The 26,828-nt window shown below is 38.0% G+C and overlaps 1 protein-coding gene, 1 long non-coding RNA gene and 1 other non-coding gene across 4 annotated transcripts in view; 2 read left to right on the top strand and 1 right to left on the bottom strand.

The window, feature by feature from the left end:
• The window catches only part of DNAJB9 (DnaJ heat shock protein family (Hsp40) member B9), a 421,139-nt gene extending 415,307 nt beyond the window's left edge, over positions 1-5,832 (top strand). Inside the window, exon 9 of the transcript XR_004351515.1 lies at positions 5,596-5,832. The gene's annotated coding sequence lies outside the window, so the exon portion shown is untranslated. The remainder of the gene's footprint in view (positions 1-5,595) is intronic.
• Positions 5,833-9,748: 3,916 nt separating this feature from the next.
• LOC116759631 overlaps positions 9,749-26,828 on the top strand; it is a 280,299-nt gene continuing 263,219 nt past the window's right edge. For both annotated transcript variants that reach the window (XR_004351517.1, XR_004351518.1), the window contains exons 1-3: positions 9,749-9,813; positions 11,148-11,314; positions 21,214-21,301. This is a non-coding gene — a long non-coding RNA (uncharacterized LOC116759631). The remainder of the gene's footprint in view (positions 9,814-11,147; positions 11,315-21,213; positions 21,302-26,828) is intronic.
• On the bottom strand, positions 20,026-20,098 carry TRNAG-UCC. Its single transcript has one exon. It is a non-coding gene; the product is annotated as a tRNA-Gly (tRNA).

Genomic DNA, 26,828 nt, shown 5'->3' with positions numbered 1-26,828 from the left:
TGTTGAGCATTCTTTCATGTGTTTGTTGGCAGTCTGTATATCTACTTTGGAGAAATGTCTGTTTAGGTCTTCTGCCCATTTTTGGACTGGGTTGTTTGTTTTTTATTATTGAGCTGCATAAGCTGCTTGTAAATTTTGGAGATTAATCCTTTGTCAGTTGCTTCATTTGCAAATATTTTCTCCCATTCTGAGGGTTGTCTGTTGGTCTTGTTTATGGTTTCCTTTGCTGTGCAAAAGCTTTGAAGTTTCATTAGGTTCTATTTGTTTATTTTTGTTTTTATTTCCATTTCTCTAGGAGGTGGGTCAAAAAGGATCTTGCTGGGATGTATGTAATAGAGTGTTCTCCCTATGTTTTCCTCTAAGAGTTTGATAGTTTCTGGCCTTACATTTAAGTCTTTAAACCATTTTGAGCTTATTTAGTGTATGGTGTTAGGGATTGATCTAATCTCATAGTTTTACATGTACCTGTCCAGTTTTCCCAGCACCACTTATTGAAGAGGCTGTCCTTTCTCCACTGTACATTCCTGCCTCCTTTATCGAAGATAAGGTGACCATATGTGCGTGGGTTTATCTCTGGGCTTTCTATCCTGTTCCATTGATCTATATTTCTGTTTTTGTGCCAGTACCATACTCTCTTGATTACTGTAGCTTTGTACTATAGTTGGAAGCCAGGGAGCCTGATTCCTCCAGCTCCGTTTTTCGTTTTCAAGATTGCTTTGGCTATTCGGGGTCTTTTGTGTTTCCATACAAATTGTGAAATTTTTTGCTCTAGTTCTGTGAAAAGTGCCAGTGGTAGTTTGTTAGGGATTGCATTGAATCTGTAGATTGCTTTGGGTAGTAGAGTCATTTTCACAATGTTGATTCTTCCCATCCAAGAACATGGTATATCTCTCCATCTGTTTGTATCATCTTCAATTTCTTTCATCAGTGTCTTATAATTTTCTGCATAGAGGTCTTTTGTCTCCTTAGGTAGGTTTATTCCTAGATATTTTATTCTTTTTGTTGCAATGGTAAATGGGAGTGTTTTCTTGATTTCACTTTCAGATTTTTGATCATTAGTGTATAGGAATGCCAGAGATTTCTGTGCATTAATTTTGTATCCTGCTCTTTTACCAAATTCATTGATTAGCTCTAGTAGTTTTGTGGTAGCATCTTTAGGATTCTCTTTGTATAGTATCATGTCATCCGCAAACAGTGACAGCTTTACTTCTTCTTTTCCAATTTGGATTCCTTTTATTTCCTTTTCTTCTCTGATTGCTGTGGCTAAAACTTCCAAAACTATGTTGAATAAGAGTGGTGAGAGTGGGCAACCTTGTCTTCTTCCTGATCTTAGTGAAAATGCTTTCAGTTTTTCTCCATTGAGGACGATGTTGGCTGTCGGTTTGTCATATATGGCCTTTATTATGTTGAGGAAAGTTCCCTCTATGCCTACTTTCTGCAGGGTTTTTATCATAAATGGGTGTTGAATTTTGTTGAAAGCTTTCTCTGCATCTACTGAGATGACCATATGGTTTTTCTCCTTCAATTTGTTAATATGATGTATCACACTGATTGATTTGCGCATATTGAAGATTCCTTGCATTCCTGGGATAAACCCCACTTGATCATGATGTATGATCCTTTTAACATGCTGTTGGATTCTGTTTGCTAGTATTTTGTTGAGGATTTTTGCATCTATGTTCAACAGTGATATTGGCCTGTAGTTTTCTTTCTTTGTGACATCCTTGTCTGGTTTTGGTATCAGGGTGATGGTGGCATCGTAGAATGAGTTTGGGAGGGTTCGTCCTTCTGCTATATTTTGGAAGAGTTTGAGAGGGATAGGTGTTAGCTCTTCTCTAAATGTTTGATAGAATTCGCCTGTGAAGACATCTGGTCCTGGACTTTTGTTTGTTGGAAGATTTTTAATCACAGTTTCAATTTCAGTGCTTGAGATTGGTCTGTTCATATTTTCTATTTCTTCCTGATTCAGTCATGGCAGGTTGTGCATTTCTAAGAATTTGTCCATTTCTTCCAGATTGTCCATTTTATTGGCATATAGTTGCTTGTAGTAATCTCTCATGATCTTTTGTATTTCTGCAGTGTCAGTTGTTACTTCTCCTTTTTCGTTTCTAATTCTATTGATTTGAGTCTTCTCCCTTTTTTTCTTGATGAGTCTGGCTAATGGTTTATCAATTTTGTTTATCTTCTCAAAGAACCAGCTTTTAGTTTTATTGATCTTTGCTATCGTTTCCTTCATTTCTTCTTCATTTATTTCTAATCTCATCTTTATGATTTCTTTCCTTTTGCTAACTTTGGGGTTTTCTGTTCTTCTTTCTCTAATTGCTTTAGGTGCAAGGTTAGGTTGTTTATTCGAGGTGTTTCCTGTTTCTTAAGGTAGGATTGTATTGGTATAAAGTTCTTTCTTAGAGCTGCTTTTGCTGCATTCCATAGGTATTGGGTCGTCGTGACTCCATTGTCATTTGTTTCTAGGTATTTTTTGATTTTCTCTTTGATTTCTTTAGTGATCACTTTGTTATTAAGTAGTGTACTGTTTAGCCTCCATGTGTTTGTATTTTTTACAGATCTTTTCTTGTAATTGATATCTAGTCTCATAGTGTTGTGGTCGGAAAAGATACTTGATACAATTTAAATTTTCTTAAATTGACCAAGGCTTGATTTGTGACCCAAGATATGATCTATCCTTGAGAATGTTCCATTAGCACTTGATAAAAATGTGTATTCTGTTGTTTTTGGATGGAATGTCCTATAAATATCAATTAAGTCCATCTTGTTTAATGTTTTATTTAAAGCTTGTATTTATTTATTTTCATTTTGGATGGTCTGTCCATTGGTGAAAGTGGGGTCTTAAAGTCCCCTACTATGAATGTGTTACTGTCGATTTTCCCTTTATATGGCTGTTAGTATTTGCCTTATGTATTGAGGTGCTCCTATGTTAGGTGCATAAATATTTACAATTGTTATATCTTCTTCTTGGATCGATCCCTTGATCATTATGTAGTGTCCCTCTTTGTTTCTTCTAGTAGTCTTTATTTTAACATCTATTTTGTCTGATATGTGAATTGCTACTCCAGCTTTCTTTTGGTTTCCATTTGCATGGAATACCTTTTCCCATCTCCTCACTTTCAGTCTGTATGTGTCTCTAGGTCTGAAGTGGGTCTCTTGTAGACAGCATATATATGGTTCTTATTTTTGTATCCATTTAGCCAGTCTGTGTCTTTTGGTGGGAGCATTTAGTCCATTTACATTTAAGGTAATTATCGATATGTATGTTCCTATTCCCATTTAGGTATTTTCCTTCTCTTGTGTTTCTTGCCTAGAGAAGATCCTTTAGCATTTGTTGTAAAGCTGGTTTGGTGGTGCTGAACTCTCTCAGCTTTTGCTTGTCTGTAAAGGTTTTAATTTCTCCATCAAATCTGAATGAGATCCTTGCTGGGTAGAGTAATCTTGGTTGCAGGTTTTTCTCCTTCATCACTTTAAATATGTCCTGCCAGTTCCTTCTGGCTTGTAGAGTTTCTGCTGAAAGATCAGCTGTTAACCTTATGGGGATTCCCTTGTGTGTTATTTGTTGTTTTTCCCTTGCTGCTTTCAATATGTTTTCTTTGTATTTAATTTTTGACAGTGTGATTAATATGTGTCTTGGCATATTTCTCCTTGGATTTATCCTGTATGGGACTCTGTGTGCTTCCTGGACTTGATTAACTATTTCCTTTCCCATATTAGAGAAGTTTTCAACTATAATCTCTTCAAAGATTTTCTCAGTCCCTTTCTTTTTCTCTTCTTCTTCTGGAACCCCTCTAATTCGAATGTTGGTGCATTTAATGTTGTCCCAGAGGTCTCTGACACTGTCCTCAGTTCTTTTCATTCTTTTTTCAGCTCTGCAGTAGTTATTTCCGCTATTTTATCTTGCATGTCACTTATCCGTTCTTCTTCCTCAGTTATTCTGCTATTGATCCCTTCTAGAGTATTTTTAATTGCATTTATTGTGTTGTTCATCGTTGCTTGTTTCATCTTTAGTTCTTCTAGGTCCTTGTTAATTGTTTCTTGCATTTTCTCTATTCTGTTTCCAAGATTTTGATCATCTTTACTATCATTATTCTGAATTCCTTTTCAGGTAGAGTGCCTATTTTCTTTTCATTTGTTAGGTCTGTTGGGTTTTTATCTTGCTCCTTCATCTGCTGTGTGTTTTTCTGTCTTCTCATTTTGCTTATCTTACTGTGTTTGGGGTCTCCCTTTTGCAGCCTGCAGGTTCGTAGTCCCCATTGTTTTTGGTGTCTGTCCCCAGTGGTTAAAGTTGGTTCAGTGGGTTGTGTAGGGTTCTTGGTGGAGGGGACTAATGCCTGTGTTCTGGTGCATGAGGCTGGATTTTGTCTTTCTGGTGGGCAGGTCCACGTCTGGTGGTGTGTTTTGGGGTGTCTGTGGCCTTATTATGATTTTAGGCAGCCTCTCTGCTAATGGGTGGGGTTGTGTTCCTGTCTTGCTAGCTGTTTGGCATAGGGTGTCCAGCACTGTAGCTTGCTGGTCGTTGAGTGAAGCTGGGTGTTGGTGTTGAGATGGAGATCTCTGGGAGATTTTCGCCATTTGATATTATGTGGAGTTGGGAAGTCTCTTGTGGACCAGTGTCCTGAAGTTGGCTCTCCCTCCTCAGAGGCGCAGCACTGACTCCTGGCTGCAGTACCAAGAGCCTTTCATCCACACGGCTCAGAATATAGGGGAGAAAAAGTATAAAGAAAGAAAGAAAGAGGATAAAAGAAAATAAAGTAAGGTAAAATAAAATTATTAAAATAAAAAATAATTATTAAGAACAAAAAAAAATTTTTTTAAGTAAAAAAAAGCAAAAACGGACGGAAAGAACCCTAGGAGAAATGGTGAAAGCAAAGCTATACAGGCAAAATCTCACACAGAAGCATACACATACACACTCACAAAAAGAGGAAAAGGGGGAAAAGTAATAAATCTTGCTCTCAAAGTCCACCTCCTCAATTTGGGATGATTCGTTTTCTATTCAGGTATTCCACAGATGCAGGGTACATCATGTTGATTGTGGAGATTTAATCCGCTGCTCCTGAGGCTGCTGGGAGAGATTTCCCTTTCTCTTCTTTGTTCACACAGCTCCCGGGGTTCAGCTTTGGATTTGGCCCCGCCTCTGCGTGTAGGTCGCCGGAGGGCATCTGTTCATCGCTCAGACAGGACGGGGTTAAAGGAGCCGCTGATTCGGGGGGCCCGCCTCACTCAGGCCGGAGGGAGGGAGGGGCACAGAGTGCGGGGCAAGCCCGCGGCGTCAGAGGCTGGCATGACGTTGCACCAGCCTGGGACGCGTCGTGCGTTCTCCCGGGGAAGTTGTCCTTGGATCCTGGGACCCTGCAGTGGCGGGCTGCACAGGTTCCCCGGAAGGGAGGTGTGGAGAGTGCCCTGTGCTCACACACAGGCTTCTTGGTGGCGGTAGCAGCAGCCTTAGCGTCTCATTCCCGTCTGTGGGGTCTGTGCTGTTAGCTGCGGCTGGCGCTCTGGAGCTCCTTTTAAAAAGGGCTCTTAATCCTCTCTCATAGTGCACCAGGAAACAAAGAGGGAAGAAAAAGTCTTTTGCTTCTTCGGCAGGTCCAGACATTTTCCCGGACTCCCTCCCGGCCAGCCGTGGCGCAGTACCCCCCTTCGGGCTGTGTTCTCGCCGCCAGTCATCTCCCTGCGCTCCGAGCGAAGCCCGAGCCTCAGCTCCCAGCCCCGCCCACCCCGGCGGGTGAGCAGACAAGCCTCTCAGACCGGTGAGTGCCGGTCGGCCCTGATCCTCTGCGCGGGAATCTTCTGCGTGGGAATCTCTCCGCTTTTCCCTCTGCACCCCTGTTGCTGTGCTCTCCTCCGCGGCTCCGAAGCTTTCCCCCTCTGCCACCCTCAGTCTCCGCCCGCGAAGGGGCTTCACACTGGCCTCTCACTGGTGCGGCCCCTCCCGCTGTGGAGCAACAGGCTCCGGACGCGCAGGCTCAGCGGCCATCGCTCACGGGCCCAGCCGCTCCGCGGCACCTGGAATCCTCCCGGACCGGGGCATGAACCCGCGTCACCTGCATCGGCAGGTGGACTCTCAACCACTGCGCCACCAGGCAAGTCCCGTGGGGAGTTTCTTGCCTTTTGGGAGGTCTGAGGTCTTCTGCCAGTGTTCAGTAGGTGTTCTGTAGGAGTTGTTAACACGTGTAGCTGTATTTCTGATGTATCTGTGGGGAGGAAGGTGGTCTCCGCATCTTACTCTTCCGCCATCTTCCCCTAGATTTGGGATGTTTGTTTTTTAGAACAAAGGAGTGTAGAAGGAGACCACTGATTTAATTAGATAAATGATGGAGGGAAATGGCTTTAAGCAGATTGGTTGTAAAATTAAATTAAAGAAATTTATGCCAAAGACGGCATCTTCAGCTGACACTTCATGTAGGCATGCAAATCGTGACCTTCCCATACTACTCCGATTTCTCCGTTCGTTCTCACTTGCTTTTCTTGGAGATGACATTTTTTCACACAGGTTTTGCCTCTACTCAGTATTCACTTTGAATCCTCCCTCAAAGCCTCTGTCCTCTTGGGAGACTTCAGAGTGGCTTCTCCTGACTCTGATCATCACTTTCCTTTAACCCTTCTGCCGCTAACATATCCCATGTACCATAACCCGTGGCTTTTTCTGTCTCTGGGATTGCACAGAAAGCGCACCCAAAAGACAGGACAAGTGTAGCCTCTCCCTTTGCAGTCTGACAGCTCTTCTCAGAGGAGAAAGGTCATTGAGAAAGGATCTAACTAGAGTCCAGGATGCTCACTTCTAGTCCACATTCCACCCCCAGTTAGCCACGGAACTTGGGCTCATCAGGCATCTCTCTAGTCTGTAAGAGGTGTTAAAAGATAACCTGAAACATATTAAACATGTGAAGAATTTATTTGAGCAAAAATAGATTTGAAACGGGCAGTGCCAATCAGGAAGTGGCTAGGTGGCCAGGGGAAGGATGGGAGCCAGGGTTAAGCAAGTTCAGAGAAAGTGGAGGAGTTTGCCTGGCTATAGCTTAAAGCCTAGTTTGCTCTTTGTGATTGATTGTTTCTTAGCGCTTCAATTTCATAACTTTGGCATGTTTACAGGCTTAGATTTTGGTTTATGTTTGCCGTGCTGGCAGTAGAGCTGCCTCAGTCTAATGGTTTCCTTGTTTAATTAATTGAACAGCAGATATCAGCTGCTCACCTGCAGGCAGAACTGATGTGACAGGTGAGGTAAATGAGATGTGCTTTGTAAACTGTAAAGTGCTCTGTGAACGTGGTGACTCTGCATCCTGTTCAGTCTCTCTGGTCGGCCGCGACCGCTTCCTGGGCATCTGACCTGTGCCACTGCGCAGGGCCTTGCTCTGGGAAAGCCTGGCACCTGGTTAAATGTCCTGCTGTCGCCCGCTGAAATTCTTAACCACTTTGTCTTTTCACTTGTGGTTTATAAGTCAAGGCTGAGGGAAAATGGAGCACAGGAGGAGATACTTGGAAATAAGCATAATATGCACCTCCTCTGCTCCTTGCTGCCTTATTTGAATAAGACGCGGAATTCCAAGATATTTGGGGGTTAAGTATTGCTCAAAGCCACTAGGAGGTAAGATGTTAAGACTATGACTGAGTAAGGGGTGGGAGGCATTTACTGACTGCCCCTAGAGACCACACTTTCCCGGTTGAACCAAGACTTGTCTCTAATGCAGAAAGAAGGCCATGATGGCATTCTGAAAAATAGAAACAGCCACAGAGCTCTACCAGGCCCTTTCTTACTTGTGTTACTTCCTTGCATTAGCCAACCACTTACACTGAAATTAATGACAGGAAAAGGAAAAATAGGGCTTCCAGTTCCTTCTCCTTTTAGTTCTTCCTTACACATCAGTCAGCCAGTGTAGAGTGTCAGTAGAATGTATGCTTATCAAGAAAGGAAATAAAGATGGTGGTGATGGTTGTACAATATAGATGTACCTAATACCACTGAACCATCCACTTAAAAATGGTTAAGGTGGTAAATTTTATGTTATGCTTATTTTACCACAATTAAAAATATTAAAAATTAATTTTAAAAAGAAGTAAAATAAAACCAGTTAAATTAATTTTATGGAATGTTTCTGCTGTTCTGGTAAGAATGAAATATACATGTACTAACCAAGACATACGAATTACATAATTTTGTGATACTGCAACTGAGTTAAATTCTCTCATGTTTTCATTTAAAATGACATTGCATAATATAAAGTGAATGATAAAATTTCTTCCATTTAAAGTTTTAATTTAAAAAAGTTTCAATTATGTTAAATAGCAAATATTAAACAATATGACAAGTTGAGAGAAAGACTACAAGAAGAAAGGAAAAAATTATATTTTAGTACTATTAGAGGCATTGTTTTTTTCTTGCTTTTTAAACGAGGGACCCCAGATTTTCATTTTGTATTAGACCCTGCAAATTATGTATCTTGCCCTGTTCATCTGTACTGTATTTACATTGGTGAGGAATGTATTTGGAAAATGTAAAGAATGCATGTAACCCCACATATATAGCTTTGTGAGCACAAAGTTCCCAGTGGGACGCTAAAATAGAGATGTACACTTTTTAAAAAAAATTTATTGGAGTCTAGCTGATTTACAATGTTGTGTTAGTTTCAGGTTTACAGCAAAGTGAATTGGTTATATATATACATGTATCCACTCTTTTTTTTTTTAGATTCTTTTCCCATATAGGCCATTATAGAATATTGAGTAGAGTTCCCTGTACTATATAGCAGGTCTTATTAGTTATCTATTTTATATATAGTAGTGTGTATATGTCAATCCTAGTCTCCCAGTTCATCCCTGCCCCGCCCCCATCCCCTGGTGACCGAGACATACACTTTTAACCTGAGCCTTTTACCCATGTCATGTTGTTAATAAGCTTATTCTGTGGGTTCTCTTGCTTTAGTTTTGTCTTCAATTCATTTCTTGATATATATGCTATTTGAGAGATTATTCAATGTCTCATCCTGGCATTCATCAGTGAGAACATTTAACAATGAAAAGTTAATGAAGCAGAAAGGATTTTAATTGTTCGTAACCATCTTTTTACTTTTACTAATTGCTTTTTGGATTTTCCATACATCTTCTTTAGGTTAAAAGAATTCTCAAAAAGAAAGAAAGAAAGAAAGAAAGACTTTTAAATTCTCACATGCATTTTCAAGTCCTTCTTACCAATTCCATAGTAATAAAAAGAAAAAAAGAATGTTCCCTGCAGCTCTGAAGACCCCTAAGTGCTAAGTTAGACATTGAAAGTTGGTCTGCCTCGCTTTTAATCACTCTTTACATCTGTTGTTCCTTTTTATAACTTTTCTTATTTGCCTTGTGCTAATATTTTCATATTATTGATTACTGACAAGAAGAAGAAAAGAGCGCTTAATAAGTTCCTTTCTTCACTATATTTCACTGATTCCATTTTATCCCCTCCTCTTCTCCCTTTCTGTACCTATATCATCACTGACTCAAGTGCCTGTCATCTTCAAAGCATGCTTGAGGCCTGTGTCTCAGCTGCAGGGAACCAGGCAGGTATTAAACCTTAGCATCTTGCTGTTGTTTTAAAAGTGAAAGGGTCAAGAAAATCCACCCTGTTGCCCACTTGGTAGATCATTCTAAACTTAAGCAGTTACTTTTGTTTTTAAGGGATATAAAATATGCTGCCTTTCATATTAAGAAAGACCCTATTGTCCTCATTTCCATAGAGCCTGCACTTTGAATTGTATTTCCAGTTGGAGCAATGATCCATCCACATCCCGTTTCAGGATCGGCTCTGCGACCAGCAGCCTACCGTGACAGGTACGTTTACTGGGGTGATTGGTGCAGTCCAGTTTGTAGCTGAGAAACAGATTATCCACAAGCCAGGTTTATTAGAACCTGTTTTCTGTTTTACTAATATGCTCTACTTTGATATCACCAAACTTAATGGACCCTTTCCTGTGCTTTGGTTAGCTCTACTTTGTAGCATTTGAACACTGACACCTACTTTTTCCTCTTTTGGTTTCTAGGTCATCCTTTTCTCTTTTTTATTCTTTCTCCTTATAGTCATATATCTTTTTCCAGCAGCTTCTTTCCTCTAGCAGTTGTTCTTAAGTGCCAGTGTTCTCCAACGCTTGTTCTCAGCCCTGTTTTCCTTTTACTGTATAATATTCTCACTTGGTGATCTCATTCAAACCATGGCTTCAACTGCTATGTCTACCCTGTTGACTTCTTTCCTGCCTAGATCTTTCTTGAGTTGTTTTCTATGTATTTATGGCATCAATTAGGAAAGTATCAGTTATTACACAAAATCTGACAAACAGCTGAAAAAATAGTGCGTATTTTTTCCCACTTACTGAATAATAAATCCAGAGATAGTCCATCTGTGGCTTTTGCAGAAGACCTTCTAGTCAGTAATGATCCAAATTCCACCTGCCTTTTTGCTCCAGCATTGTTAGCATATTGGCTTTTGTCTTCATGCTTATTGCTTCCTAGTCATGCAATGGATGCTACATCTCCTGGCATGACATCCAGAAAGGGAACATGGAGGAAGGAATAAACAGCTGAGTCTATTTTTTTTTTAATTAGAAAGCAAAATATTCACTAGAAAGCCCACCCAACATATGCTCAGATGCATCTCTGATAAAGTTTCACTTGGCTGTCCATAATTTTAAGGTGGACTATAAAGTTGATTATTAAACTTTCTTCTTCAATAATGGATAGGGCTTCCCTGGTGGTGCAGTGGTTGAGAGTCTGCCTGCCGATGCAGGGGACACAGGTTCGTGCCCCAGTCCGGGAAGATCCCACATGCTGCAGAGCGGCTGAGCCCGTGAGCCATGGCCACTGAGCCTGCGCGTCCGGAGCCTTGCTCCGCAACGGGAGAGGCCACAACAGTGAGAGGCCCATGTACCACAAAAAAAAAAAATAAAAATAAAAAAAAATAATGGATAAAGGCAAGGGAGAATTTAGTTATGAAAAATTCCTCCATAGTTTGAGGTACCCAATCCAGCTTTGGCCCATCTATTTTCAAACTTGACATCTCCAACTGCATATTCCACAGATACCTTAAACTCAGTCTACAGATTTTTTGGAGTGGGGCAAAAATTAGAAAAAAGGAATGGCAAATGGTGAGTTCTCTGTTTTTGTGGTTTTAGCCTGGGGATGAAAATTATGTCTTGATATAAGGCAGCTGAAACATCCATAGAACACCTACTAGCTTCATGACCAGAGGAATCAGAGGACAGAACTTATGGCAGCTATAGCTGAAGGAAAGTGAGGGGACCATCCCAGAAAGGAGAGAGCCTGAAAATGGAAACCCCAGGTATGTGTAAACTCATAAAATTATAAAAGATAATGGTACATATGATTTTGTACATTGGTTGATATGAAACGTTTTCAGAAAGGTTCAGAGAAATTCATGGAAGCCTGAGGGTGATTATAAGAGAGTCAGGTAGACTTTCCTAGAAATTGTACCACTTTAACTAGATCCTGAAGGATCCACTTTGTTCTTCCAAGGAAGGATGACAAAGATTCATGACCAATGAGCCATCAGGATCAATAAAATTCTTGGCCTCTATAGTTTAAATCTTAGGGAAAGGAATATGGGTAATCCTATAGATATTCCTGCAGGGAAAATTTGAGTCCCAAGTGATTTAGGGAAGCTCTTTAGAACTAAAATATATATGAAGCCTATACCTGGACTTCTAGATGGAGAATGATAGAAGCATCTGATTAACTCTCTCTTCCTTAATTAGTGATAAAGTAAGTGCATGTAACATTAACAGGTTGCTGCAAGCTGGAAGAATGTCAAGATAAGGCCAAAGGAGAGAGAGAAATTCGGAGCATTTCATTTATTTGTCAAAAAGCATGGGTACCCATAGTAATGTGTAAACTCTGCCCAATGTCTAGCTAGCTTAGATCACACCTGTAAGGATAGATTCAGTGATGCTAAAAATGAAAGAACTTAATTGAGATTTGAATTGCCATCCACTGCAGTTGAAACAGTTGTTAAAGTTTGTTTCTAACCAAGTTAATTGCCTATATTTTCTGCTAAAACAAAATTCTTCAGAACAATGTAACAAAATCTAGAGACTCCACAACATAAATTTTGTGATGTTCAGGATAAAATCTATTTTTACTTGAAATATGAAGAGACAGGAAAATGTGACCATTTTCAGGGGGAAAAACAATCAGCTGAAGTGAACCCTTGGATGATCCATATTTTTATTTTTCGGAAAAGAACTTTAAAGTAGCTTTTATAAGTATGTTCAAGTAAGTAATGAAGGGAAAGATTGTCTCAGAAGATGAATGGAAAATATAAAAAGATCAAAACAAAAATTCTACAACTGAAAAGTATAATATCTGAAATTTAAAAATATTGCACTAGTTAGTAGCATAATAAATTTGACAGAGAGAATCATTGGATTTGGGGAAAAATCTAAAAATGAGACAGAAAACTATATCAAAATAGAAAAAATCTTAGAGACTTGTGGAAAAATTTTCAACAAATTTAAAATATAGTCAATCAGAATGTGGAATGAAAGAAGAGAACAGATCAGAAAAAAAAATACTTAAAGAAATATTGGCTCAAACTTCCCAAAGTTTCTTGAATGAACATGGCATCCCTAGGGACAAAATAGGTAGGCAACTAAATACTCTCGTACAATACTGGTACATAATTCTAAACGTAGCAAGGATAGATAAGCTGAGGATGATTTCCCCAACAGAAAGCCATGAACTTTTTCCCAGGTGCCTGAGACATGTTTTAGACCCAGAGACCACTGACTAATGAAGTGACAGTGTCCACAGGAGGAAGGATTCTATATAACCATGGCAAAAAATATATCAATATTTTAATGATGCCTTCAGTCCTTCCCCGAAAGAACCTATATCCATTTACTTGGGTAAATGTCCCCTGGGGAAAGAGGAATACCCAGACATTTTGAGGATTATTAGACAGAAGTCTTAAGTTGACATTAATAACGGAAGACTGGAAAAGACATCATTGAGCCATGTTAGAGTAGGAAGCTATGGAGACCAGGTAGTAAATGGAAAGTTACCCCTGTAGAGAAAGTTACCAATCGTTGGAGATGATGTAGAGCAACTGGAATTCTCATACATGTTTGGCGCAAATATAAAATCATATGGCCACTTTGGAAAACGTGAAGTTTCTTAAAATGTTAAATATATGCCTACCATATGAGCCAGATATTCCACTCGTAGGTATTTTTATAACAGCTTTATTCATGTGAGCCTCAAACTGGGAACAACCTCTTATTCCACACCTGCAAATCCAACTCATCTGTAGAGAAGAGTAGCTTAACGGTTGCCTGGGGCTGGGTTGGGAGGGAGGGATAAGTTACAAAGGGACTTGAGGAAATTTGGGTGGGTAGTAGAAATGTTCTGACCTTAATTATGGTTGTATTTATACATCTTTAAATGTCTGTCAAAACTCATTGAATTATATGCTTCAGATGAGTGTACTTTCTTGTACATAAATTATACCTCAAAGTTGATTTTAAAAAATCTACAGTGATTTTCAGTATACCCAGGATAAAGAACAGATTTGCTGGTTAGCCTGAAAATTCTTTCTTTATTCCGCCCCATGGGTAATTGCTCTTGCCTTAACTGCTGGCACTCCTCCATCTAAACCATAATCACTTATACTTTCCGAGTGCATCACACTCCTGCAATCTAGGGTCCCTGTCCCTCTTTCTCTACAGGGATAACTTTTACTGATTCTTTAACAGTCAGCTTATGCATACTCTTCTCCAGGAAGTCTTCACTGGTTCCCTGGTGTGAGTTGATGATGCTCTTCTGTGTTCTCATGGGACCCTGCACTCGCCTCTCATGTAAGGGGCTGTGTTTTACTCTCACCTTTTTTCTTACTCTCCTCACTAGGTTTAAAATTCTGTAAGGAGAGAGACCACACTTGTGGTCACCTTTCTATCTTCAGTATCAAGCCTAGAGTAGATACTCAGGTGCTTATTACATTTTTGCTAAGTTATTATATGTAAAAATCAACGTTTTGACATTTTACATTGCTATTATTTGCAAGTTTGAGGAAATGGGACCATATAAGAAACTTCTGGAGGAGAGGCTCATGTGTGAATATTATGGAAAGTAAGAGGATAACTTTCATGAACTCGGCTTTATTCTCCCATACACTTTCTTCTTGTGCTTCAGAACTACTCTGTTGGTGAACATGGAAGATAGAACTTACCTGTGGTCTCCTTCTTAGAGGTTCTGTTCTTTCTCACAGCGAGTGCTCACTCTCAGTGGTCTCTGGTTCTGAGTAACCTTTCACCATATCGAAAGATGCCTGCCTTCTGTATCTCCTCTCCCCAGGCGTTACTCTTTTTTTCTCCTCGTTCTTGTCTATCACATTATGCACAGTCCTTTCCACTCTTATGTGAAACCTCATGCTCTTTTTAAAAACCATGGTAGCTTAATAAAACATAATGGTAGGATTTTAGGCTTGATACATAGGAAGCGTGATGCCTGATTAGGCTGAGAATTGCTGTGTTTTGGAAGGTATTGTTGATATCATTTTTAGGAACTTAAGAGTTGCATGAAACTAGTAGCATGTGATCTTTGGGTTAGCCAAGGTCTCTCTGTTATTGGACATGACAAACTCTAGGCTTCCAGCCTTTATCCTAGAGGAGAAAATTGTTGTAGAAGGAAAAAGTGCTAGGATTATATCTTTCTTGTGCCTTTTCCCCCTAAGCTGAAAATGGTATTTCTCCTTTTTCTTGACACACATATGATTTGTCTCTTTCTCTACCAGTATCCAAATTTTTAATAGTATTTAATAATATTTTTCTCTCTCTTTTCACACTTCTATGTCTTTGCCTCTTTCTTTCCTACTCCTTCTCTCACCCTCTCCGACATGGCATCCTCATGAAGTGCTCTGAAAGGTTTTGATGTATTCCACTTTCTCTTGTGTGGCTCATTTTTAATAGTGTTTTCTGAAGGGTGAAAAGAAATGACCATTATTACAGTTGTTAGAGTAATACCAATAGTAGTGATTGTTAACAATCAAAACAATAATAATGAATGTTGGCATTGTTTACATTCTTGAGGGGATGATGTGAATACTAGAGTCCGTTATGTTTTAAAATGCTCCTTCGAGGGAATGCTCCACATAAAATATAGTAATTGTTCCTAGCATTTTGATTAGTATTTGGGTAAAACACTCTTTGGAACGAACAGTGTGACTGTTCGTTCCAAACGGACTGATATGTGACTGTTTCTGTCTTTTTTTTGGTATTGAGAATATAATCTCTGTGAATTGATTGTAGAATATTACTGTGTTAAAATCATATCAACATATCAATGACTCAACTTTCCCTTTTAAAAAAATAGTTTCAGATGGAAAGTTCAAAGCCTTTACTTTCTAGGGTTGTTTCTTAAACAACTCAATTCACTGTATTGTAAATATGCACAAAAGGATCTGGTATTGTTTTTGGCAATATTTAGTGCAGGACCACTTTGTCAATCCATCACTCCCACTTGTGACAGAAGATGGAAAGGTCACTGGAGTGGACATTTTTATGGCCAACTCAAATGATGCTCTTGCTCTTGCATTAATTAAATTTAGAATCTCCCCAGCCACTAAAAACATAAACTCCTGGGCTTCCCTGGTGGCGCAGTGGTTGGGAGTCCGCCTGCCGATGCAGGGGACGCGGGTTCGTGCCCCGGTCCGGGAGGATCCCGCGTGCCGCGAAGCGGCTGGGGCCGTGGCCGCTGGGCCTGCACGTCCGGAGCCTGTGCTCCGCAGCGGGAGAGGCCGCAGCAGTGAGAGGCCCGCGTACCGCAAAAAAACAAAACAAAACATAAACTCCTTTTGCAGAAAGGATAAAATATGCAACAGAAATAGCTTCACTTACACTACACATTTTCAGGATGCTTAGAGTTGTGTACATATGCTCTATGGAAGATTTCTGTTTTCTTGAAAATACAATTTGACTCCATGACAGAATTATAAAAGGTGACCATATAACCTGCTCATGTTCATAAATATGCCAGGTTTGTTTGCAGGAGTGAAATTGTTTCTAGATTAAGCCAAAGATGAAAATGTAGCACTAAAATGAAAGTACTTTCCTTGTCAACTTTAACACAGAAGCTGAAAAATCCTCATACATAGGAAAAAAATGAAAACGAAATAAGCTTTACCTGAACCATTGATTACTCAGCTAACCTGAAGATTAAACTGAGGGTGCCTTTAAAGGAGGAGAAGGCTGTCATTGATGAGCTCAGATGAGAGGGTTTTAGGAGCCCAGTGAGATTACGTGGGTTAGGTCACGGGCAAATAGATGGGATGGCCTGGTTCGGGCCTAACAGTAGGAGCTTATTCAGGACAGAGGAAGAAACGTAGCCAGAAATTCAGTCGGCTTATCGGGAAACGAGGGAAATAAATTTATTATAGGCAAGAAAATATAGCGCGAATGACACTTTAATACTAAAGGTTACTGACACACTTGTTAAGCTTCCTTCAAGTGTGCATATTTGAAGGTGGGTTATTCCTAGTTGGAGGTGAAATTTTATGATCCATTAATGCATATTATAAGTAGTTTGTATTTAATTGGAATAACATGTACATACTCATTTATATCACAGGTTTTTTAATGTTAAAATAAAAGGAATCACCTGTTATTTCCAGGGATTCTTCCTTTTACATCAATGAGTGATAACTGAAAGTATCTTAGGATTGATACATTCACCATGTTTTATTTATTTACATAATTATCCCACTATCTTGGATTTTCACTGACATTTTCTGTTTCAACGTGTAGGGGACAAATAATAACAATAGCTTCTGAATCTTGGAAGAGTGTCAACAGCCTCTATAGCTTTCCAGGAGAAATTAACTTTCTCCTCCTGTCCTTGTTTTAAATTCAGCCCCTTGTTCTTGTCTTGGGACTTCGGTGGCTGAGAACTGAAAAACGGTGTTGCTTCTGCTCCTAGGACTTTACTTAGCAATGTACACTAAGCACCTGCGCTGCACCAGGAGCTGTTCTGGGCTCTAGGGAGAGAATAGACCAGGGAGATTCTGTTCTAAAGAGGAGAAGCCAAAAATAAACACTAAGTGAGTTTTAAATATTGCTCTCTACTGTGGAGACAGGAAAGCAGGGTGATGTGAAAGAGTGACTGACACTGGGGGATACAAAGACTCTAGACTGAGAAACAAACTTTTCTCTGAAGAAATGAAATTTGAGCCAAGTTTTCCAGGTACCCCAAACAGCAAGTGAAACGGCCCAAAGGTAGAATAAGCTGGGTATGATCAAGGACAGAAGGAAGGCCGACAGAGTTGAACAAAAGGGTTAGTAAAGCTGCAGTGATGCCAGGAAGATAGGCAGGAGCCAGATCATGGAAGTGCTCATAGGCCATCAGGACTTGAATTTTAAGTGCAGAGAGAGGCCATGCTTTGTTACTATTGTGGAGGTGGTACTTAGCTTAATCAAGGGTGTGACATATTCTGAATTTTTTTCTTTAAAGATGGATAGAAGAAGGGCAAGACTAGATGCAGGGAGATAGGTCGGATGTGCCTGAAGGATTCGAGGGCAATATGATAACAGAGAAGGTAGCATGAGATAAAACTGAACCAGGTGGAGTAGCCTTGAGTTGGCCTCTGCCACTTGTAGGCCAAGCAGGTGTTTACCTCCAGGATTTGGTTTCAATGCTCACAGTTATGTTCAATGAGTATTTTCCTCTTCCCCTTGTAGACTGCAAGTAATAAAACAAAATCTATCATGAGTCATTTATTGCTTGGACTAAATTCTCTCTTTCCAAATGCAAGTACTTTTCTGAAAGATGCTATATTCAGACATTAAAAGCAAATTCAATAATCATAATGTTACCCAGCCAAACTTGGGTCTGCTTGCCTGCCTGCAGTAAAACTGATCTACTGACACTGGACTGTGGTGAAGGAAAGTGCAGCATTTGGAGCCAAGCAAGGATTCTGGGGCAGGTTGTACTTAAAAGACCCGAACTCCCTGAAGGCTTTCAGGGAAAGCTTTTTAAAGACAGGGTGAGGGAGGAGGGTTGTGGGGTGTGTGACCAGCTCAGAAGAATGTCAACCAGACGTTCTCCTGATTGTTTGGTGGTAAGGTAATTGGGAGTCAACATCATCAACCTTCTGGTTCCAATCATTCTGGGGTTTACGTGCTTGTGGGCATCATACAGTTAACTTCTACCTGGTGGGGGTTTCAGTATCTGCAAAGCAAGTCAAGGGACAAGGCTCAGAATATTTTCTACAGCCCTTAAGGAGGAACTAAGGTCCTTAACATTGTTTAATGGCTAAACTATTATTTTTTTTGTCTTGCTTGACTGAATTCCTTTTTTTCTCCATTTTCTCACTTCTCTGATTAAATTTATTCTTGGACTAAAGTTTTTCTACAGACAAAAGACAGGCAGAGGACATGGGCAGGGGGGGTGGTGGGAAACATCTGCTCCTGAAAGGCCACACGAGGTCTTGCTTGGTTAAAATAACATTTCTTATGTATCATGGAAGATTCTCTTCACCAGAAAAAAACTGCTTGGTTAGAAGGGCAAGACAGACACAGAGGAAAACGTAAAAAAATATAGCATTGCATGTTCTTGATCCGTTGATTTGCAGGGACTACCGTATTGGATTTTTCTGTATCCTCTCTATTACAGCACTACATTTTAGCTACCGAGAAAATGTTTGTTGACAAATATTGTTGCACTCTCCAGCATTTGCATCTTAGTTTAATAATCTAATTCTCCCATGTGATAAACACATGTGGCTTTTTCAAGAAGCCTACTTTTGGATATTCAACTTCACACATGATGAAGCACTAGATTCTTTTTTCTGAAGGGTAATCAAAGACGATGATTTTTTTGGGGAGAAGAGTTTAAATTGAATTCCTTTGAGTTTCATCATATAATATTTGGCCATCCTGCCATGTTTTGAGCAAGCTAGCATATGTTTTATGAGGCACAGCTTGAAAGAAGAACAAATTCAACGATGAGAGACAAACACCAGTCAAAAGCAGGGATTCAGTCAGTGCATCAGTATTTTTAAGCATTCGTCATGGGCAAACATATTAGGTACCTTGTGGGACATAAGGCCTTAGGGGAACTACATATATACTTATAAAAGATAGCGGTACATATAATTTTGTAAATTGGCTGTTACAAAGCATTGCTATAAGGGGTCATAGTAATTCAGAGGAGTCCGAGGGTGATAGTAAGAGAGTTTGGCAGACTTTTTAAGAAGTCGTAGCAATTTAAGTGGATTCTGAAGGATCCACATTGTTCTTCCAGGAAAGAATGACAAAGATGCATGACCAAAGAGCCATCAGAATAATAAAACTCTTGGCCCCTACAGCTTAAATTTTAGGGAAAAGAATATGCGTAATCCTATAGTAGACAGTTATGGATGGAAAGATTGAGTCTCAGGTGTTTTGGGGAAGCTCTTTAGAACTAAAATATATATAAAGCCTATACCTGGATTTCTAGACAGAGAATGATGGAAGCATCTGATTAACCCTTTTATTCTTAATTCGTGACAAAGTAAATGCGTATAACATCAACAGGTTGCAGCAAGCTGGACGTCGAGAGAAGAGAGAAACATTGAGTGTTGTGTTTCTTTGTCAAAATATATGGGTACTGACAGTAATGGCTTATCTTTGTTTTTCTTTTCTTGTTACTCATTTGGATTCTATAAGTTCTTTTAAAAGAAATAGTCTATGTAGTTACACTATTAAAAGAAGTTAAAAAAAGGTTTTAGCTTGGGGCACAATTATTCAGGTATAGTTGCAAAACACAAACAGAGTACATATTTAAAATTGTGCTCTGGTGAGTATGTTTGGTGGCACACTTTTAATCTGGCATAAATTACTTTTTTTTAATAGTGGCTTCTTGTTGTAGTCTATAGTAGGGAATGGAGTGACAAGTAGGTCAGTTTTTTCCATATCTGGATGAATACTTCTCATTCTGTAAGCCTTTCACAGATTTTTAATTTAATTTTATTTTTTTAGTGGAGCCACTCAGCTGGCGGGGTCTTAGTTCCCTGACCAGGGATTGAACCTGGGCCCACTGCAGTGGAAATGCAGAGTCCTAACCACTGGACTGGCAGGGAATTCCCATCATAGATTTTATTTTTGTTTTCTTATTTGAAAGGAACACATATAATCAGGTACTTATTCTGTTCTTTTTAAAGAAAAATGAAAAACTGTATATTGGTACAATTTAAACAAAAGAATTATAGTCTGATGAAAAGAAAACATATAATAATGTTATGTTAATATTTTGGAAATAGAAGTATTAATTGCTATTTTAGAAAACATTTCAAAATTTCCTTTATTCTAAGCCAAAAGTAAATGTTTATTGATTTTACCAAGTGCGAGTCAACTGGGAAAACTGTTCTGGTTAACAAAAAACAGCTTATTATGATTCTTGACTTTATAAAAGCATACATTACTGAAGAGAACGTTAAGCCCATAGAGTAATAGTGACAAGGAACAAGAGGATATAATACAGATAGTTTATATATTTTTTTATATTATCAAGTATTATATACATATATTTTTTTGATATTGCCCAAACCAAAGTGAAATAAAACTCTCCTTTAGGAGCAGCAAGTATTCTTATTAAAGGAAACATAAAAAGGAAAAATAAATTTACAGAGATTGTCTAGTTCCAAGGGATTAAAAAATATACATTTTTTTGTTGTTTATTTAGATTCATACTTCAATGGTGAGAATTATAGAATTCAGTGTATTTTATCTTTATTTTTTTCTAGAAAGAACCTGAGTTCTATTTTTTAAATTATGGCATGTGATTATTTAGGCTTTCTTGAAAAACAAGAATGTATTGTGTTGAACATTGAATTGAATATGGTCCCTACTGAATGAGTGAATCTTGAAAAATTGCTAAGTGGAGTGAGTCATGAAGGAAAAGAAACCTATTTTAGAGCAACCATGCTTATCATTTAATATATGTTTACTGTCCCTATTATTTCAACAAAGAAAATACAAATTCCAGTAAAAACCAAAATTTGCCTGAAGTTAGCCAATATAATCTTTCCCTTTTGCTTCTTTAGCTGCTATAATAATATATGTAATATATAATTATATCTATAGTATAGGTATAATATATATATCATATTATATATATATTGAGCAATATTTTTCTCTTCTTCCTATAAGCTCCCCTCTCTTTAACTGTTTTCATTTTATACCTGGTATAAAATAGCTGATGACACTGAAACAGATGTGGAACAACAACATACTAGGAAAACTGTACCAACGGGATCCTCTAAAGAGAATTGGATCTCCTAAACGTAAGTGACCATCCATGGTTCTACATGAGCTGGTGGGATCTCCCTAATGAAATGGCCACATGTGAGCTGAATGGCATGGGCTCACATAGGAGCTGAGAGTTGGAGTAAATAATAGTAGTAGTAGTAGCTAACATTTACTGGGTATTTAATATGTATTAAATATACTACTGACTGTTATAAGATATATATATATGCATATTTATATATTCTTATTTAATGTAAACAATTCTTACAGTGTAGGTATTATTACTAACTCTACAGGTGAGAAATCCAAGTTTAGTAACATTAAGTAAATACTAAATAGCAGAAAATAGCAGACTGAATTCAAATTCAGGCCATCTGGCTGCAGAGCCCATACTGCTAGCAATGATGGTATTCTACCACCACAGGTGAGCTCTAGGCTCCTTTTATCTCTGAGATTATAAAATTGTGATTTATGTCTTCTCCTTCAAGAACTCAGTAAGGAGATATCAGTCAACAACATATTCCTTGGGAATATATCTTTATGTATGAAGGCCTGGAAATATATCTAGCTAATGATTATGGTTTGAATAGTAGAAAAGAGATGACATTACAACTTATTTTTAGTGAATTACTTTAGTAAGATGTGTTGGTTTTTGGGTTTTTTTTTTGCGGTACGCGGGCCTCTCACTGTTGTGGCCTCTCCCGTTGCGGAGCACAGGCTCCGGACGCGCAGGCTCAGCGGCCGTGGCTCATGGGCCTAGCCGCTCCGTGGCATGTGGGATCTTCCCGGACCGGGGCACGAACCCGTGTCCCCTGCATCTGCAGGCGGACTCTCAACCACTGCGCTACCAGGGAAGCCCAGATGTGTTGGTTTTTAATAACCGAAAATAATGATTCATTATCACAGGCCAGGACAACCTTTGCTAAGAGAGTATTTACATGTTTGTTAGTATTTGATGTGAATCAAAACAACCATAAAATGAAAGAAATACTTTAGGGTAAATGCCTATAAATTTAAAACTAAAAACTCACTTTACAACTGTGAGCATTGCCAAATTATAATGTCATATAATGACATTAGAGGTTAAAAAAATATTTGCGAGCTATGGCTACAATAATAACATTTTCATTTATTGGTGCTTACATAACACATTCTCAGAGGCTTTAAAAAACAATCTGCAGACATCTTGGAAATGTTCTAGCATTTCAGTAAGGTAAAAAGCAAATATATACTAATTTGGAAGATAGAAAAACCATAACCAAAAATAGATTAAGTAGTATGTTCAGTGTCACTGAATAAATTGGTACTAGCATGCTGTATAACTCTTCTCATAAAAATGATTTTCATATCACTCCTCTTGAGCCGCAGTAAAAGCCTATCTCAGAACTCTGCTCAAGTTAGCTCCTCTGTTTATCTTGTTAGCTAGGATGACACAGATTTGCATTAAAAAATCAGTAGCTTGAGAACAAACATCCTCATTTAAATGACAGGCAGAGAAAAATATGCCACAAGCAATAACGCTGGAAAGTAACTAAAGAGAGAGAGGAGGAAGACTATGAGAGTATATGTTATGAAATTGGTTTTCGTAGCATTGAAAGAGTCAAGAAAAGAAGCAAGAAGTCAATGGTATAAATAGCTTCCAAGCCATCGAATGAGATGAAGACTGAATAGTGCTCACTAATTTGTGAAAACAGGAGCTATTTGTCAATCATGCTGAGTTTGAGATTCAGTTGAGTAGAAGAGATGGAATCTAGATTGTGATAGTTTGAGAAGTGAGGAGACAGAGTGTAGATAACCTAGATTTTAATTAGTTTGACTGCAAAAAAGGTAGAGGTAAGTAATAGCGAGAGGAAGTTTTGAACTAAGAAGATAACTTATAGAATTTGGAAATAGTGTTAATTTCTGACAGTGAAACCAAAAATATAAAATTAACTATTTGTAGAGGAACCTAACCCATGCACTTGTTTGTATAGATGAAAACCTAGGAAATATACATGATCATTCAAGGCAACTAATGCATTTCTTTATAACGGGAATGCTACTAAGAAGCTGTAATATGCCCTGCCTTATTTTATAACCTAATCTAACTTATGTGCTAATGGAAAGAAAAAAAAAAAGAATACCTCACAGCAGTGTGCTATGGAAATTTGCTCAACAAAGAAGTGCAGTGCTTATGGGAAAGATGGATTTAGAGCACAATATATAATGTCAAATATCAGCGACATAAGGAACAATAGAAACCTAGTAAAAATAATAGTACAGTTTTACACATGTTAAATGGATATGAAAAAATAATACAATAAATAAAACACTTTAATTTGAAAAATACCCATGTTTGCTTCTGGAAATGGGCTTCAGAAGGGTTTCAGCTTATGAGTTACTGTGAAGTGGTAGAAGATGGGTGTATTAGTTTTGTAGGGCTGCTGTAACAAATTACCACAAACTGGGTGGCTTAAAGCAAGGGAAGTTTATTCTCTCACAGTTCTGGTGGCTAGAAGTTTGAAATCAAGGTGTAGGCAGGTCTGTGCTTTCTCTGATGGTTCTGGGGAAGAATTCTCCCTTGCCTCTTCTAGCTTCTGTTGGTTGATGGCAGAATCCTTAGGATTGCATAGGTCCATCACTTTAGTCTCTGCCACTGTCTTCACATAGCCTTCTCCCCTGTGTATCTGTTTCTTTGTGTCCAAATCTCCCTCTTATGAGGACATCGGTCATACTGGAGTTAGGGTTCACCCAATCTAGTATGACCTCAGTTTGACTTGCTTACATCTACAAAGACCCTATTTACAAGTAAGGTCACATTTATAGGTTCCAAATGGACATGGATTTTTGAAGGTCATTATTTAATCCAGTACAATGATCATATGAAATTAGAAAGCTGTAACACTAGATGTGGATGGGAATGGCTTATAACACACGTGGTGAACTGAGACAGCTGGTAGGTGTTTGATGTATGTTCATTTTTTGCATTATTTGGCTCAGTTAAATTGGGTGCTGTTTTCGATGTTCAGCTAGTGTTTTTCATGCATAAGCTAACATGAAGTTCCTTTCCTATTATTCCCTAATACATCAGTCATGTTGGAACAAATTCATGCTATCAAAACAAGTGTTATAGATCTGATTATACAATGAAATACATAATTCTTAATCACATTGTTTGTTCAGCTTTGAAAAATGCATAAACTGTGCCTTTCTCAAGATGTCAGACATTTTCATCACTCCAGAATGTTCCCTTTGTGCTTCATACCAGTTATTCTTCCCAACCAACCATTGCTCTGATTTCTGTCATCATGTTTGTTTTGCCTATTCTAGAACTTCATGTAAATGGGATTATACAATAGGTACTCTTATGTATCAGGCTTCCTTTATATAGTATCATGTTAGGTTCATCCATGCTGTTGTATACATCACTACTTCACTCCATTATTTTAAATTGAGGTAAAATTTATGTAAAATAAATTTCACCATTTTAACCATTTAAAATTATACAGTTCAGTGGGGTTTTTTTTTACTACACAATGTTGTACAATCATCACCATTGTCTCATTTCAGAATATTTTTGTCTCCCCCAAAAGATATCCTGCCCATTAACAGTTACTCCCTATTCCCTTCCCCCTTTCTCCTAGCCCCTGAAAACCACTAATCTACTTTCTACCTATATGAGTTTGCTCATTCTGTATGTTTCATATAAAAGGAATCACACAATATGTGACCTTTGTGTCCGGCTTCTTTCGGTTAGTATAATGTTTTCTATATTCATCCAAGTTGTAGCTGTTTTAGTACTTCATTTCTTTTTATAACTGAATAATATTCCATTGTACGAATATACCACATTTTGTTTATCCATTTACTAGTTGACAGACATTGGATTGTTTTCACTTTTTGGCTATTATGAATAATGCTGTTATGAATATTTGTGTTTAATATTTTTACTTGAACATGTCTTTAATTTCCTTGGGTGAATACTTAAGAGTAAAATTGCTTGGTCGTATGGTAATTCTATATTTAGCTTTTTGAAGAAATGCCAGACTGTTTTCTAAAGTAGCTGTACCATTTTAAATTCCTACCAGCAATGTATGAGGACTCGTTTCTCTGCATCATCATCATCATTTTTTTAAAATTATGGCCATACTATAGTGGGTCTGAAATTGTCTCATGGGTTTTGATTTGGAATAAATGGCTAATGACATTGAGCATCTCATTGCTCATGGTCATGTGTCTATCCTCTTTGAAGAAATGTCTATTCAAATCCTTTGCCCGTTTTAAAATTGCATTGTTTGTCTTTTAGCTGTTGAGTTTTCAGTTCTTTATATATTCTGGATACTAGACCCTTATTAGATTTAAGATTTGTAAATATTTTCTCCCGTTTTGTGAATTTTCTTTTCACACTGTTGTTAGTGTCCTTTGAAGTACAAAAAAATTTAATTTTGATTTAATGAAGTTCAATTTTTTTTTCTCTTTTTGCTTGTGTTTTGGTGTCATGTATAAGTATCCATAGTCATGAAGATTTATTCTTATATTCTCTTTTATGATTTGTACAATTTTAACTTATATATAGATGTTTTTATCCATTTTGAGTTATCTTTTGTGTTATGATATGAGGTAAGTGTCCAACGTCCTACATTTTCATGTGGATATCCTGTATTCCCAGCATTTGTTAAATGCTTTCCCTCATTGAATGTTCTTGGCATCTTGAGAAGATCAATTGACCATATATTATGTATTTATTTTTGGGTTCTCAGTTTTATTCCATTAATCTGTATGTCTATCATTATGCTAGTATGGCATTGTTTTGATTTTAGTAGCTGTATAATAAGTTTTGAAATCAAGAAGTGTAAGTCCTTCAACTTTGTTCTTCCTCTTCAATATTGTTTTTCATATTCAGGGTCTTTTGCAATTCCATATGGTCTTTAGGATTAGCCTTTACGTTTCTGCAAAATGGCAGATGGAAATTTAATAAGGAATGCATTAAATTTCTTGAACATTTTGAGTATTACTGCCACCTTAAAATTAAGGCTTCTGATTCATTAACACGGATTGTCTTTCCATTTATTTAGGTCCTCTTTAATTTCTTTCAATAATGTTTTATAGTTTTCAAAATATTAGTGTAGTACAGTATGCAAGTCTTGAACCTCTTTTGTTAATTTATTTCTAATATTTGCTTCTTAATTTTTTCCTTAATTTTTCCTTAATTTTTTCCTTAATGTCCTTAATTAATTTTTCCTTAATTTTTTCCTTAATTTCCTCTTGGATTGTAATTTTCAGTACGTAGAAATACACATGATTGTTAGAACTCAAATTAATAGACATTTTCCAGTACTCTGGCATATGGATGATAACATACTTTTAAGATCATGGGAGCATTTTATCAAACACGGTTAGAACTTGTCACCTTAACTGGGATGTTTTGAGGAGTGGAATGGGGAATACATCTAAAATCATCTTTTATAGCCAAATTGTACAAATGATGTTGACTTGACATATTTCATGGGTACTATGTCAAACGCTTCAAAAGAGTGTAGACATATGTTTGCATGCATCTACCAAAACCAATGAAGGGTGAAA

The sequence above is a fragment of the Phocoena sinus genome, chromosome 9 (assembly GCF_008692025.1).
Source record: "Phocoena sinus isolate mPhoSin1 chromosome 9, mPhoSin1.pri, whole genome shotgun sequence".
In the NCBI taxonomy this organism is placed as follows: domain Eukaryota; kingdom Metazoa; phylum Chordata; class Mammalia; order Artiodactyla; family Phocoenidae; genus Phocoena; species Phocoena sinus.
This window is presented reverse-complemented; position numbering and strand designations above follow the sequence as displayed.